A 14,010-nucleotide genomic window follows, 5' to 3' on the forward strand; every position below is an offset into this window, starting at 1 on the left:
TTTTCTAATACATTGGAAATGAACCTAGATTTCAAACTTATAGATACAGGCTGAACAGCAAATTAACATGTAACATGATGCAGATGCTTTAAGATTCAAAGTGAAAACTAAATAACAAGCTAAGATTATAAGGTCAACAGCAAAGTAATAAACATGTCAAAATAGAGGATAAATGTGAGAAGGCATCTTTTCTAATTGCGGGAAGTAAACTGAGAATCACCATTCGTCTCCTCTCAGGCATGGAGGATAGAGATTTGAATACTGCATTCCTTCCCTTTAAAAAACTACTGTTTCAGTTTTTCACTTTCTGATAAGGATTGAATCCACACATTGTTGAGTATTGCACTATTGTTGCACTATAGCAATCATTTGCAGCTTGATTTTCCTGTGTGGACAAGACAATCCAGTTGTGAGTGACTGCTATAGCACAACACAGCATCTTAGCTTTTGGGCAACCAGACCAGCTGCCCCAGGCCCAGGGCTGGGAGGTGCACCCACCCACAACATTGCCCCCCCAATCATAAGATGAAGCACAGGCTCACACTGCTGGTTGCACCTAACCCTTTCGTGGCTCAGGCTGCCTGCTCCTGTAGATGGCTACTTGTTCCCACCCTGTATGGGGCTCAGATGCAAGCTCTGTAGTGGCAACAGCAAATGCTCATGCCTGTCCCACCTGGGGCTCAGCAATGGCAGCAGCACCAGCCACTCATGCGTGTCCTTTCCAGGGCTCAGAGGCAGCAATAGCTGCTCCTCCACCATCCAAGATTCAGGGAGCCTGTTCAGTGGAAGCCCAGGCTGCTCTCATCCAATCAGGGCTTAGGAAGCCAGAGCAGCAGTGGCAGCAGCCACTCACTTACCCCATCCAGGGCTTGGGCAGGCTGCTCGGTGGCAGACACTCATGCCTGTCCCATTGGGGGCTTGCAAACTTGTGGGTCACATTTTCATGGAAGCTCCCTTATTAAGACCTCCCACAAAAAAGGCAAGCAAATAGAAGGGATTTCCAAGGGAGGAACAAGAAGCCACTGTTGGAAAAGGCAATGTCTGCAATACAAGGAAGAAGAGAAGATTACCCTGAAAGGGGCAGCAAGAAGACAGATAGGATAGTGAGGACAGCACCTTCTCTCTCCTGTTAAATGTCACTCGTTGTCCAGATTGCTACTCTTAGGGCAATTTCCCCCTTCTTCTCGGAAGTGCCACACTCAGTCTCCCTCTCTCTCAGCTAGAGATGTAGTAGAGTACATCTCAGTAGAGATGCAGACCTATCTCTGTCTCTCCTCTTTCCTGTTAAGTATGTTAGTTCCTAAATAAACCTCTATCTACTCTTTAATCAGGTTGTGCCCCATTGCTGTTAATTACTCTGCCAAAAGCAATTTCATAGCATACCCCCTCCAAAAGCAATCTCTGTTGCCCCTCTTCTGAACCCTAGATATGGGAATTAAGTTGAAGTGCTAATCCCCCCACCCCAGTTATTCCCTAAAGAACCATGAACACTCCAGGAATGGGAGAGAAAGAATTCTACACTGGAAACATACATTACACAAAAACCCAGGACAGATAGCCTCTCTGGATTTACAGACACAGCCACCAGAACCTTTTCAACTATAGGCCAATTGAAGTAGACCTGGGTGTGTCCAACTTTTGGGTTATCATGGCTACAACTGAATGGTCAGTTGTCTTGGAGGCCACACCTGCAGGCATATGACCCCCACCCCAACACACCATGTGTTACGTGCATATTTGCTTGTTTTCTGGTCTCTGCCAGCGAGTGAAGGAATGTTTATGGCAGGCAATTGACCAAATGGTCAGCCATCTGGCTTCAAGAGGAAATCAAACCAACAGGGGTTCAGCAAGATATATTCCAAGGGGGAAACATGAAGCCTATAGAACATTCCAAGGGAGACATGAGGCCTATAGAAATCAATATTTCTATACACCCCCCACCCCAGTTATTCCCTAAAGAACCATGAACACTTTGAAATGATGAAACCCTATTCAGAGGAAGACATGTCTCTGAATTTCAGTGCTGGGGACTGAAAAGGGAATTCCCTTTTCCCACTGCCTTGTAAATTCCAGAGACATTTGACTGACTGCTGATGGAAATGGGAAGCTGGATCTGATCAGTATCTAACATAGTAAAGGGGGGCACACAACTTGTCACATACTTCAGCCCCCTCCAGCAAAGGGTCCACTCCCAAATAATATAAAAATAAGATTAAAATGACAAAAGTTAATTGCGTCAGTTTACTTTTTATTTTGGTATAATGTCAGCTTTCTTGCCTGGATCTTATTTCCTATTGAGAGTATTGACTTCAGATGGTGAAACAGAAAGTTTAACTCTATTGATTTATGTTTGAGCTCTGTGTGTGTTGAATCACCGACCCCAGCACAAGGCACCCCCAGCTGAAATTAATTTTTAAAAGGCTCTGGATCAGAAGTTTTGATTCAGCAAAGTAGTTCATATCTACATAAGGACACTTCTGGCATCCCAGCTATTGGATCAAAAGCAGACTTTAGCAAAGACATTTGCAGCCCTTCAATAAACCAGCCATAAAGTGTTGGTACAAATGCAACAAATTTTGTGTGGAGAAACTTCAGTGTGCTAAGTTTTGACACCCATTCACCTCCATGACAGCTAGCAGCAGATATACAACAAATGTGGGGTAGGCCAGGCAGGGTGGGAACTGTGATTCTGGGGCCTCATACTGGACGTTTCCCCAGGGCTCCAGAATCACTAAGACTGCTCCGACAAGAATAGCCCAGTATCAAATGATATGTGGATCCAGCCAGGGTTCGAATGATGAGCTCTCCAGCATCTGTGCTACATCTCTGTTACCTTTCAGAAATAAGAGCAAGAAGGCATAAATGGCTTGGGCCTCATTCCACACAGTCCAGTAGAGATACTGCAAATAGTATGTAATAAAACATGCAGCTATCTGAAGTAGTGACCTGTGACTCACAGAACCTCATATTGAAGTGTTATGTCAGCTGATGGCCACCAGAGGCCAGCGAATACTCCTGAGCTTGAATCTATACAAACAATAGGGACTAGGCTCCTAGTCTCTTCACTTGGGAACCAATAGGACCATGGCGGGAGTTTTGAACCCACCAACGGGACCTAGGGGGGGTGTCCCCCAGGTGTGTATATAGTTGGCCATCCGGCCAGTATTCGGTGTTCTTGTTGTGTACCAGTAAACCATGCTGATCACTGCATCCATCTCTGTGGTTTCCACATGCATCTAACCCAGTATACTTCAGAAGTAAATGTTGTTAGTCTGTTATTACTGAACTTTTTAGTTTTGTTACAACAGACTAACATGGCTACCCCTTTGCAAGTATTCTTGACAGTCTTTCAAAAATCTGTAATTCCTCTCCTTTGTTTTTTTAGAAAATCGTCACAGGTGCCAGAATCAAAAGTGGTCTCTGAACCTTCCATTGACATATTTCCAGCGCAACAAGGTTGTAACATGGAACATTCAGTTGGTTCCTGTGGGTTTGTTCCTGTGCTAACTGCAGTGGTGCAGTGGAAGAGCCACCTGTGGCTCCTCGCACTGGAAGAAAGTGGAAATACTACTGCTGCTGGTATAATGGATGTGTATGCAAAGAATGGCCTAAGGGTGGTTATAATTTTAAATTGTACATGCACTAGTATTTATTTATTTTTTATTTATTTGATTTGATTTATAACCCCCCTCCCCACCAAGGTAGGACAACAAACCAGAGATCAGTCTAGTCTATGATGTGAATTCCATAGCTCAGGTTGGCATTCATATTATTTTAGCAATTTTGTTATACCTTGTTTCCTTTTATATATCCTTTTACTTTCTTCTCGGTGTCTCCCATAGGAAGGAGTAAAATATCTGTGTGAATCTTCTTCTTTTTTGCATTACTATTACCTGATTTGATCTAAGGTTATAAATCTAAGTCAACCAATCTATTAACAATCCAGAAATAACTCCCATTGTAAGAGTGGCTTAGTTAGTTATTAGATCAAATAATAGAAGCCACTGCTGAAGAGAACTGAGTATTATTCTTATAGAAATTTAAATGAAATGAAGCCATTTAGAATATCTGTGCTCTTTGCGAGTAGAGACCATGAACTGAAAATCTTCTTCCAACTGGACAGCTAACATGTATAATGCAAGTAATCATCAGTGTGTACTTTTTCAGGTAAAGTGGGCTAGCACAATTAGAAGATAAGGCTTCAGCTGGTAGGATGAAGGTAAAATATGTTCCAAGTGTGGGAACAGTGGCTTGAACATGAATCTGTGCCCTGAAAAAAAATCCTTGGAATACATCAAATGTGGGTAATTCTATTACACTTGGACCTTATTCTGTCTACAATCCAGCTTCTACTGTACTTCAGTGAGTGTTTTCACCTTAGATTGTTCAGTAGTGAGCCATTTGTATTTGCTTTTATGTTGTTAATACAACCTAATAGTTAAAAGAATAGTTGCTGTAGTATTGCAGAGCCTATCCATTAAATAAGGACAATGGTTCTGCATAAAGAGGATACAGAATCATGGATTTCCATTCTTTCATTTGAACCTCAACCTGCGAATGCAAATGCTCCATCTTGCAAAGAAGGCTAGCTATAGGCCTACCATCCTGAACTCCTAGACTCTGCTTTTCCGAGTTTTAGGACATAAAAATTAACAACTCAGCTCCTTTAATCAAGTATAGCTGTAGCTAATGAGAAAAACAAAATATCATACAGTGACCAAAGCTGGTTGATTATGTTTTAGATGTAATTATCAGTTTGGTGCTGATTTAGACAGGTCAAGAATAGGCATTATGTTGCCAGTCTTGACTGGGCCAAAAGCTAATAGTGAGTGATGAGGCTGTCACCTCCGGCTTGGGAAAGGTGGGAGAGTCCTTTCCCCCTGACAAGTTTAGCAGGTGGACAATCATAAAAAGTGCATATACTTAAAATTCAGTTGGTGCAGAATGCTGAAAGTCCAGCAAAACTTGCAGGAACTGGCTGGAATCCTACATCAATTTTAAGAGCACTGCACTGACAGCCTAATTGTTTCTGGTTCAATCAGATGATGGATATTATCTATATAGTTTTTTTATGGCCTGAGACCTACATATCTTCAAGAATGCCTCTCCTCATTCAGTCACCATCTTGTTGGCAGAAACAAACCTCATATATTGTTGTGGGGCAGTCGGACACAGTTAACTCTGAAGGGGCAGAGAACTCATCAGAAGAGGAATGGGCATGTGAAGAAGGTCCTGGCCCGCAGCTAGTTACAGACAGTCTGTGCTGCCAACCAACGATTCCCAGCCTGATAGCAGCATCCCAGCTGTACAGCCCCATGGCTTGGTATCAGGGAGCATCCCACCATCCACCTCACCTCCCCCATCTCCAGAACCGCTGGAGCATATACAAAGGAGGATATGACATGAGATGTCGGGAAGACAGCAGTGTGTGTGATTAGCAGCCTAGTGTCACCTGGATCCAAATAATGAGGATGGGTGCACATGCACCTGCATGATGCAATCCAGCTGGAAGACAAGCATCTCTTTTATAAAAGGTGGAGAAAGGGGGAGACTGGCAATGTGTCATTTTACTCCTGACCTTGCCACCACTGACCCTACTGGACTCGTGATTCTGACCCTTTGGATCATGTTTGGACTCTTGACTTCTGGATTTGCTGTTGCCAAATTACCTACTTCATGTTCAACCTGGGAACTAGACTCTGACCATCCTGTGCCAGTTGTGTTGTGCCCATGCCTCATTGAGCTCATGTTCCCGCCTGGCTGACCTGCCCTGTACCTAGCATGTTCCAGGACATCTATTCTGGCTAGAGCTATTTCTGCCATGCCCTGCCACTATGGAATAGCCTTTTAGTATATGCTAGAAAGGCACAGGCATTGTTAGAATTCCAGCAACACTGTAAGCCAGAATATAAGAGCCTTTTCTAATTCATGGTTGTTCAGTGGCTGCCTTGGATGACTGCATTGCTTACATCTTTCTCTTACAGTTCTATTTACTCAGGTTGGGTAGCCATGTTGGTCTGAAGCTGTAGAAGAAAGTTTGAGTCCAGTGGCACCTTTAAGGCCAATAAAGTTTTATTCAGTTGTATTGAATAATTATTGAACTATTGGTTTTAAAGGTATACCACTGGACTCAAACTTTGTTCCGTTCCATTTACTGTTTTTAACAATGCCTGGGCCTTTCTAGCATATACTAGAAGGCCATTCCATAGTAGCAGAGGATGGAGCGGAGTTGTTTTCTGTTGCCCCAGAAGGTCAGACCAGAACCAATAGGCTGAAATTAAATCAGAAGAGTTTTCGGCTACATATTAGGAAGACCTTCCTGACAGCGGTTCCTCAGTGGAACAGCCTTCCTTGGGAGGTGGTGGGCTCTCCTTCTTCAGATGTTTTCAAACAGAGGCTAGATGGGCATCTGACAGCAATGCTGAGAGGGAAGGCAGGAAGTATTGCATCAGTGCTTAGTTCTTGTGGCCCTTTCTTACATGCCCAGGGAAATGCTGATCGCCACTTTGAGGTCAGGAAGCAATTTTTCTCCAGGCTAGTTTGGCTGGAGATCCTGAAGGTTTTCTGTAATCTTCTGGGCATGGAACAGCGGTCACTGTGGGAGGTATTTGTGAATTTCCTGCATTGTACAGGGGGTGGACTAGATGACCCTGGAGGTCCCCTCCAACTCTATGATTCTAATGTATGGATTGTATTTATTTATATCCCCCCTTTTTCTCCAATGGGGACTCAAAGCAGCTCATGTCCTTCTCCTCTCTTCTGTTTTATCCTCATAACAACTCTATGAGGTAAGTTAGGCTGAGAGTATGAGACTGGCCCAAGGTCACCCAGAAAGCTTCCATGGCAGAGTGGGGATTCGAACGTGGGTTTCCCAAATCCTAGTCCAACACTTTAACTGCTACACATTGTGATTGAGATCTGTTCCTTGTGGAGAAAAGCAAGGCTAAAATGTTTTAAATATAATGCTAGTTTAGAAGGCTTTAAAAGGGTCCATCAATCACAATTAGACATATTTGCCAGAGACAACCTCTATGTTCAAAGTAGAGTGCCTTGGAGCAACAACAGGAGATATTTTAGCCTCTGTGCCTTGCTTGTAACCCTTCAAGAGCATATGATTGACCCTTGTGGGAATAGTATATTTCAAAGCAAGTACTAGGGAGAAACAAAAAAGGTTCTTGCTTGTAAATTTTCTGGGAAATCTTGCTGGCTGCTGCGGAACCTAAAGGCTGAACTAGATGGGCCTTTGGTAGGAATCAGCAAGGTAGTTAGTTTATTTTGTTGAGCTTTTCAGAGTGCAGGAAGTCACACTGAAACTTTCAATATTTATCAGGTCTGCCTGATTTGGAAGTATGTGAAGTTCTTCTTAGGTTGCTGTCATGATGTATGAGACTAATTTCAAGGCATCACACTAAGATTTTTTAAAAAATAAACCTTATGCATCCTGTTTAAGTAGAAATTTGACAGTGATACCACAGATGAGAAGACTGACCTGTGGGAAAGAAGAAAAGATAATCATCCAGTACCAACGCAAAAAGGGAAAAAAGGAAAGGCCAGAGTACTAAAGCACTTTGCTAAATGTCAGTGAATACAGTGAAGCATTAGAATTCAGAAAATGTACTCTCTCTTTTTGTGTGTGCGCTTGAAAAGAACAGAAGCCATGCATGAATCTGCCAAGAGACAAAGATCAGTAGGATAAACTTTTCTTAAAAGTATAAGACTAAAAGCCTAATAAATGGCTTTGGAAGGGAAGAGGGGACAGTTAGTAATTATTTTTTTCAGTAATGTTTGCAAAAAAACCTATCTGATGACTTGGAGTCTGCTCTTTGTCACTGCTTTAAGGCTAAGGAAAGTGAAAGGGCAGGTGGGTTGACTACTGTGATCTTTTCAAGTGCCACTAACTTCAAACAGGCTGCTCCAGCTAAGTGTTTCTGGCTTCCCTAAGACTTTAATTCATTACAATTTAAGCATTGAACAGAAGTATATTTTGTCTATCCTAATTTGTGGAAAACTTCAATTGGACATCAAGGGCTGTTCTTTGACAGGGGTATTGTTGGAATAATGTACTCTTATTTGTAGAGCAATTAATTAAATTTATTTGTTTGATTTATATCCCGCCCTTCCCTGGAATACAGGGCTCAGGATGGTTACAGGCTATTTATAAAACTTAATTCAATAATAAAATTCCTCAATGATAACCAACAAATCACAGTATTTCAAGATGAAAATTCGAATTTCAGCCTACAGTGTCCGAGCAACCAGGCAAATAGAGTAGACAGTATCCTGCTGATACACAGGTGGCATGAGATGGAATAAGATAAGGCAGGATGAGGCAGGAGAGGCTGGTATGATTGGACACCCACCGCCTCAACCAAAGTTCTGCCATAACATTGCAGTTTTACAGGCCCTGCGGAATTGAAGTAAGTCCCACAGGGCCCTGATCTCACTTGGAAGAATGTTCCAAAAAGGGTCTGGCTCTAATTGAGGCTAAGTGGATGTCTTTTGGTCTGGGGACCACCAGTAGATGTTGATTTCCTGAGCACAAAGCTCTCTGGAAGGACATATTGGGAGAGATGGTCCCAGACTACATAAGGCTTTAAATGTTAAAATGGGATTGTTCTTCTGCCATCTTAATTATTCAAAATGTGTTAAGCACATAAAGTTTTAATAGATTTATTCATTAATTAGCAATAAGGCCCGTTGTAGAAATAAATACGAGCTCTAGAAAGAGTCTCTGGGAGAGTGCCCTGGCCTTGGGCACTCAGCGCCAGTTTGCTGTGGCGACCGCAGCAGGGTATAATGACACAGAGTCCACCATTTTCTTCAGGGCAACTGATCTCTGCCATCTGAAGAGCAGTTGTAATTCTGCCTAATTTCCATCCCTCCCCTGGAGACTGGCAAAAAATGGTTCCCCATGAGGGAATGGCTGGTTTGGAGGGTGGAGTCTATGGCATTGGACCTGTCTGAGCTCCCACCCCTCCTCAAACCTCACCCTCTCCAAGCTCCACCCCTCAAATCTCCAGGAATTTTCCAATCTGGAGTTGGCAACCTGATCTTCCTCCCAGCCAACCGTCAACCTACTGCTATCTGCTTTCCATCTCCTCCCCCTCCTTCCTAGAGAGCAGTTGTAATTCTGCGTGATCTCCAGCCCCCACCTGGAGATTGGCAACACTGTCTCCAGGCTCCATCCCTCAAATTTCCAGGAATTTCCCACCTGGAGTTGACAACCCTATCAGGATTGGTCCCAATGAGTTTTCTCCCAAAGGCCAAAAAAGGTGAAAAGGACTTTTTAGTGACAGAACCTGGTTGCCTAGCAACAGGCACTGAGGAGAAAGCATAGTTGCCACCTCTGATTAGGGAAATACCTGGAGATTTGGAGGGTGGATCCTATGAAGGGCAGCATTGGGGGGCATGGAAGGACTCAGTAGGGGATAATGCCATAGGGTCTACCCTCCAAAGCAGCCATTTTCTCTAGGGGAACTGATCTCTGTCATCTGGAGATCAATTGTAACAGCGGGAGCTCTCCAGGTCCCACCTGGAGACTGGCAACCCTAGGGGAAAGTCAGCTGCACAGCCGGGTGTTGAAGAGAATGGTTTGATGGTTGCTGGCCCACCTCATTAGCCAGCCAGCCATGGTGGAGGCAAAAAGGAGAGAGAGCCGTTTTAAGTTAATTCTGACAGGAAAGTGTTTTTTTACTGACAGAAGTTGGTTGCCTACCAACAGCCACTGAGGAGACAGTTAGTCACAGTTAGTCCCACAGAGAAGCCAAGAGAAGTGTCTTCCTCAGGAGAGAGTCCTGCTTTCCAGGAGCCGCAACTTGTTTCCTCTAGGCCAGACCCTCCCTGGCGCTGCTGCCGCTACTGAAGGAAAACAGGGGAGCCTTTGAAAGGTGCTGGGCAGTCTTCTCTGTGGTGCGGCCTGCTAAGCTATCACCCTGACAAAGTGCAGACCTTGCGGCTGAAGGAGAGGGGCCGTGAGGGGCAGCGAAGGTGAGTGCCTTCCCCTGCTTGCTGCCGTTTGCTCGGTCTGCCTCCATCTCCCATGTGGAGGGGTTGCTGCTCTCTCAGTGGGGCGTCCATCCCCTTTGCCGGCTTCCTCCAGTCTGAGGGCAAAACGCTGCCCGTCGGCTCAGTGGGCAAGGCCGAGCCAACACAGTGAGCCAATGCAGCCCCGGGATTGGGAGCCTGTGAGAGTAGCAGCTGAGCAGGCGAAAGGCTGTGGAAGCGTGTCCAGGAGGGACACCAAAACTCTTTTATTATAAGGAAAAATAAATGAAGAACAGACATAGGGATAAGATAAATGAGGTTACAAAAATAATGCAACTACCATGATTGGTAGTTGTGTAGTGGCTTCAGATTGTGTACAAAACCAGATATGCATTTATGCAACTTATTATGGTATTTTGTGGTCAAATATGTGTGCATTTGAATAGAACTGTTTGGTTTCCAGCAATATAAGAACAGCCTTGCTGGAGCAGACCAGTGGTCCAACTAGTCCATTCTCTAACATGTAAGCTCTGTTGAGCTATCAGGACCACTACCTGTAACAGATCTCATTGTGTCGAATCCATCCTTAGAACCCATCTAAACAAGCAGCCGTTTTGTGACAGTGAATTCTATAAGCTAATTATGCTGTGCAAACAAGTGTATGTATTCTGAACCTGCTGCCACCCTTAATTACACCAAATGTTTGCATTACGGACACAGAATTTTCCCCCACTTATGCAGTCCATGCAGTTCACAACTTTATCAAGTATTGTAATTGTCAGGCCCAGAAACCCCAAACTTAGGGCATGGATTCCCAGATAGGAACTGTAGTAATTCCATCTGGTACACTATCACAACAGCCAAAATCCTCCTGGCCCTCCTGTACCACTGTCTAATATACAGCTCCAAAATTTGCAGTCTTGGCCTGCCAGCTTCCTGCCTGTCTGCCCAAATGACTTGCCCACTGGGGCATATGAACACTTGATGGATATATGAATAGAGAGTATAGTGGTTGCTCTGAATTTACTAATGAACAATTGTTTTCATCTATCACAAAATCAGTTCAGAATTTCAAGCGAGTATTTGGAGGAAAAGGCAGAGTGTTAAGTACGGAAGAATGCTTCAGATCTGATTACCTCATGAATCCTTATTCTTGCATGCTTTCTGGTCCTTCCCCCTCCCTCCTTTTTGGAGAGTTCAGGGGTAAGCAATAGTTTGTTGTTATAGCCAAACCACAACCTATGGTTTATGCTCTTCCCTCCAAATGAGGATTAAATCAGAACTTGAAATCCTGGGTTGGAGGGAAGAATACAAACCATAGTGTGGGATTAGCTGTAATAGCATGGAAACCTAATTACTGAGCCATGCCAGGAAGTGGGAAAGAGGAAACACGTGATCCTGAGGTCACTGATCCAATGACAAACTAAAAATTTTTGTTACATCTGAAGCATATAATTGTATCTGAAATAGCTCCACTCATCCGAGCAGACGCTTCTGAAGGCTGGTATAAGGAGGGAAAATCAGGGTATGTCCATGTTCAAGTTTTCTAAGTGGTGGACCCCACCTGATAGAATAGCTTAAGTAATGATGTCAGGAAGGCCTCCATATTATTATTTTACAGACTGTGTAAAAGTAATTTTAGGAGGGTTTTTAAAGAAGATGTTGCAGCTAGTTGTATAGTCTGTTGAAGCCTTATCAATGGTTTTTATTGTTAATGGTATTTGCTGTTAGATTTTAATTTTGGGGGTGTACCTTGAGTCTTAATGAGAAAGACATATTGTGATACAAAAGTATCAGAAGGTGATCTCTGTTTGGTGTAGTGGTTAAGTGTGTGGACTCTAATCTGGGAGAACCGGGTTTGATTCCCCACTCCTCCACTTGCACCTGGCTGTATGACCGTGGGCAAGCCGTAGTTCTGATAAGAGCTGTTCTTGAAAAAGAGCAGTTTCTGTCAAAGATCTTGACAGATCTCCGCCCCACCTACCTCACAGGGTGTCTGTTGTGGGGAGGGGAAGGGTATAAATCCAATCTCTTCTTCTTCATCATCATCCAATCTATCTCAAAAGTCTAGACATAATTACCACACAAAGAAAGATGCAGAAAATCTGGCTGGTTATTTGCAACAAAACAGTAGTTCAAATGCTAAAAACAGAATAATCTTTGGCATTTTATTGCTCTAAGTGAAAGGTTAACTTTTTGCACATTTGAAAACTTAGCAGACATTAGATTGTTCAGGCTCCTGAGCCAAGCTATCCCATGTAGCTAAATTTTAGAGCAGTCTCAGTGAGCCCCCAGTTTGTCATGTTTACCACAAGTCCTCCAACAGACTTGGGACCAGGACCGTAGCTAATGCGGGGCCCATAGGGCCCGCCCCCCTAACGTTTCTTCCAGGGCCCCAACCTGAGCCTTGGCTTCTTCTCCCCCTGAGCTCCACAGTAGCTATATGCCTGCCAGTGAAACAGGGGCTGCATAGGATTGCAAGTTCGATCGCACAAAACCACCCCCTGGTCAAACTTAAGAGGGAGTTTTTCTTCAAAGTTCTGCAACTAGGGATAGGTGGGTGACTCTCCCAGTGTTTACAGAAGGAAGAGGCAATCCTACCTGCTGGGGGAGGTGTGTGCGTGTGTTGTGTGACTGACAAGTGGCCTCACCAATGCCTGGAGTGGAAGAAGCACAGGCAAGAGAGCTCCCCACCCAGCCTGAGCCACTAATGGTAAGGGCTTGGGGAAGGGAGGTGGGATCGCCTGGAGGAGGGCTGGGTGGGCTGTTCCAGAGGTGCTGCTCAGGACACCTTCTTAGCAGCCGCCTGGAGTGGGCACCGGCAGGGGAACCCGAGATGGCAATGTTGCAAAAGTGTGGGTCGGGCCAGGCAATCCTCCATGCAGATCGCAGGGAAGTCATTGTGTGGGACAAGGCACAGGATTCCAGCTGTGCACTCTGCAGCTCTGAAGTACACTGGCTTGCAGTTAGCCGATTGGCCTCATCTGAACCAGCACAGTCGGGGGGGGGGGAGAATGCGCGTAGCTCCATACTGACATATAATGGCTGGCTCCCTGAGCAAAAAATAGGGGGCCCCCAGGAAAAAGTTGCTAGCTATGGGGCTGCTTGTGCCCATGCACATTACTTCACTCCAACATCTGCCAACAGGACAAAATCTGGCAGCAAGTCAATCCTTGCCAGTGGCTGTTCCCAGCTACTTCGGTCTATGACAGACTGGCTCCATGCTTATGCTGCTTTCTGCTTTCGGCACACCACTGTAAATACTCCAACCGTCCATGAGAGAAGCTGAGCAGCCAGAATTGAGACAATTTCATTCCAGTGCCAAAAGGCAGAACTGAGGAATAAAAACCTAGCAAGGCATAAAACTTGGTGTGTGTTGTTGAAGAATCTACCACCGGCCACATGCTGCAGGAATCATAGCTCTGATTTACTGTTCATCTGAATATTTAAACAGCAGTTCAGAACTACCTGATTGCTAGGGAATGATCTCCTGCAGAACAAACAAATTACATCTATTTGAAAGATATGTATATTTATACACATTGTTTCTACCTATAGCTCTTAAATATTTATTGCAAACATTTCTGCATACTAGATGGCTACAGCAACTACATTTGATGTTAATTTCACAACTGGGAAGTATATAAAAAAACTTCTGTTAAATGACAGGAGGCTACTGAAATCAAAGAGATGTACTGCCATCCAAAAACCACTATTGTTCATAAACGAAAAACATTTTGTATGATTTCTCCAGGCCCCTAATCACAGAAGTTAAGGATTCCTGCAGAATCCTTACATAGCAACATGTATATATAGATCTGCATCATTGTCTTCTCTTTGTTTTATAGAACAAAGGTCCACAGTGAAATATTCTTTTTGAAAGAACCCCACTAATATCGGGAGGGGAGGGGAGCAACAATAAAAATGGGCAAGCTCAAATAACACAAAGAACTCCAGCTGTACCATGGGACAGGTAATTAATTGTTCGTGCCCATGGTTCTCTTTAGTAGCAACTATAACAAGGAC

This window comes from Gekko japonicus, unplaced genomic scaffold (assembly GCF_001447785.1).
Source record: "Gekko japonicus isolate JY-2015 unplaced genomic scaffold, Gekko_japonicus_V1.1 scaffold30, whole genome shotgun sequence".
Classification (NCBI taxonomy): Eukaryota; Metazoa; Chordata; class Lepidosauria; order Squamata; family Gekkonidae; genus Gekko; species Gekko japonicus.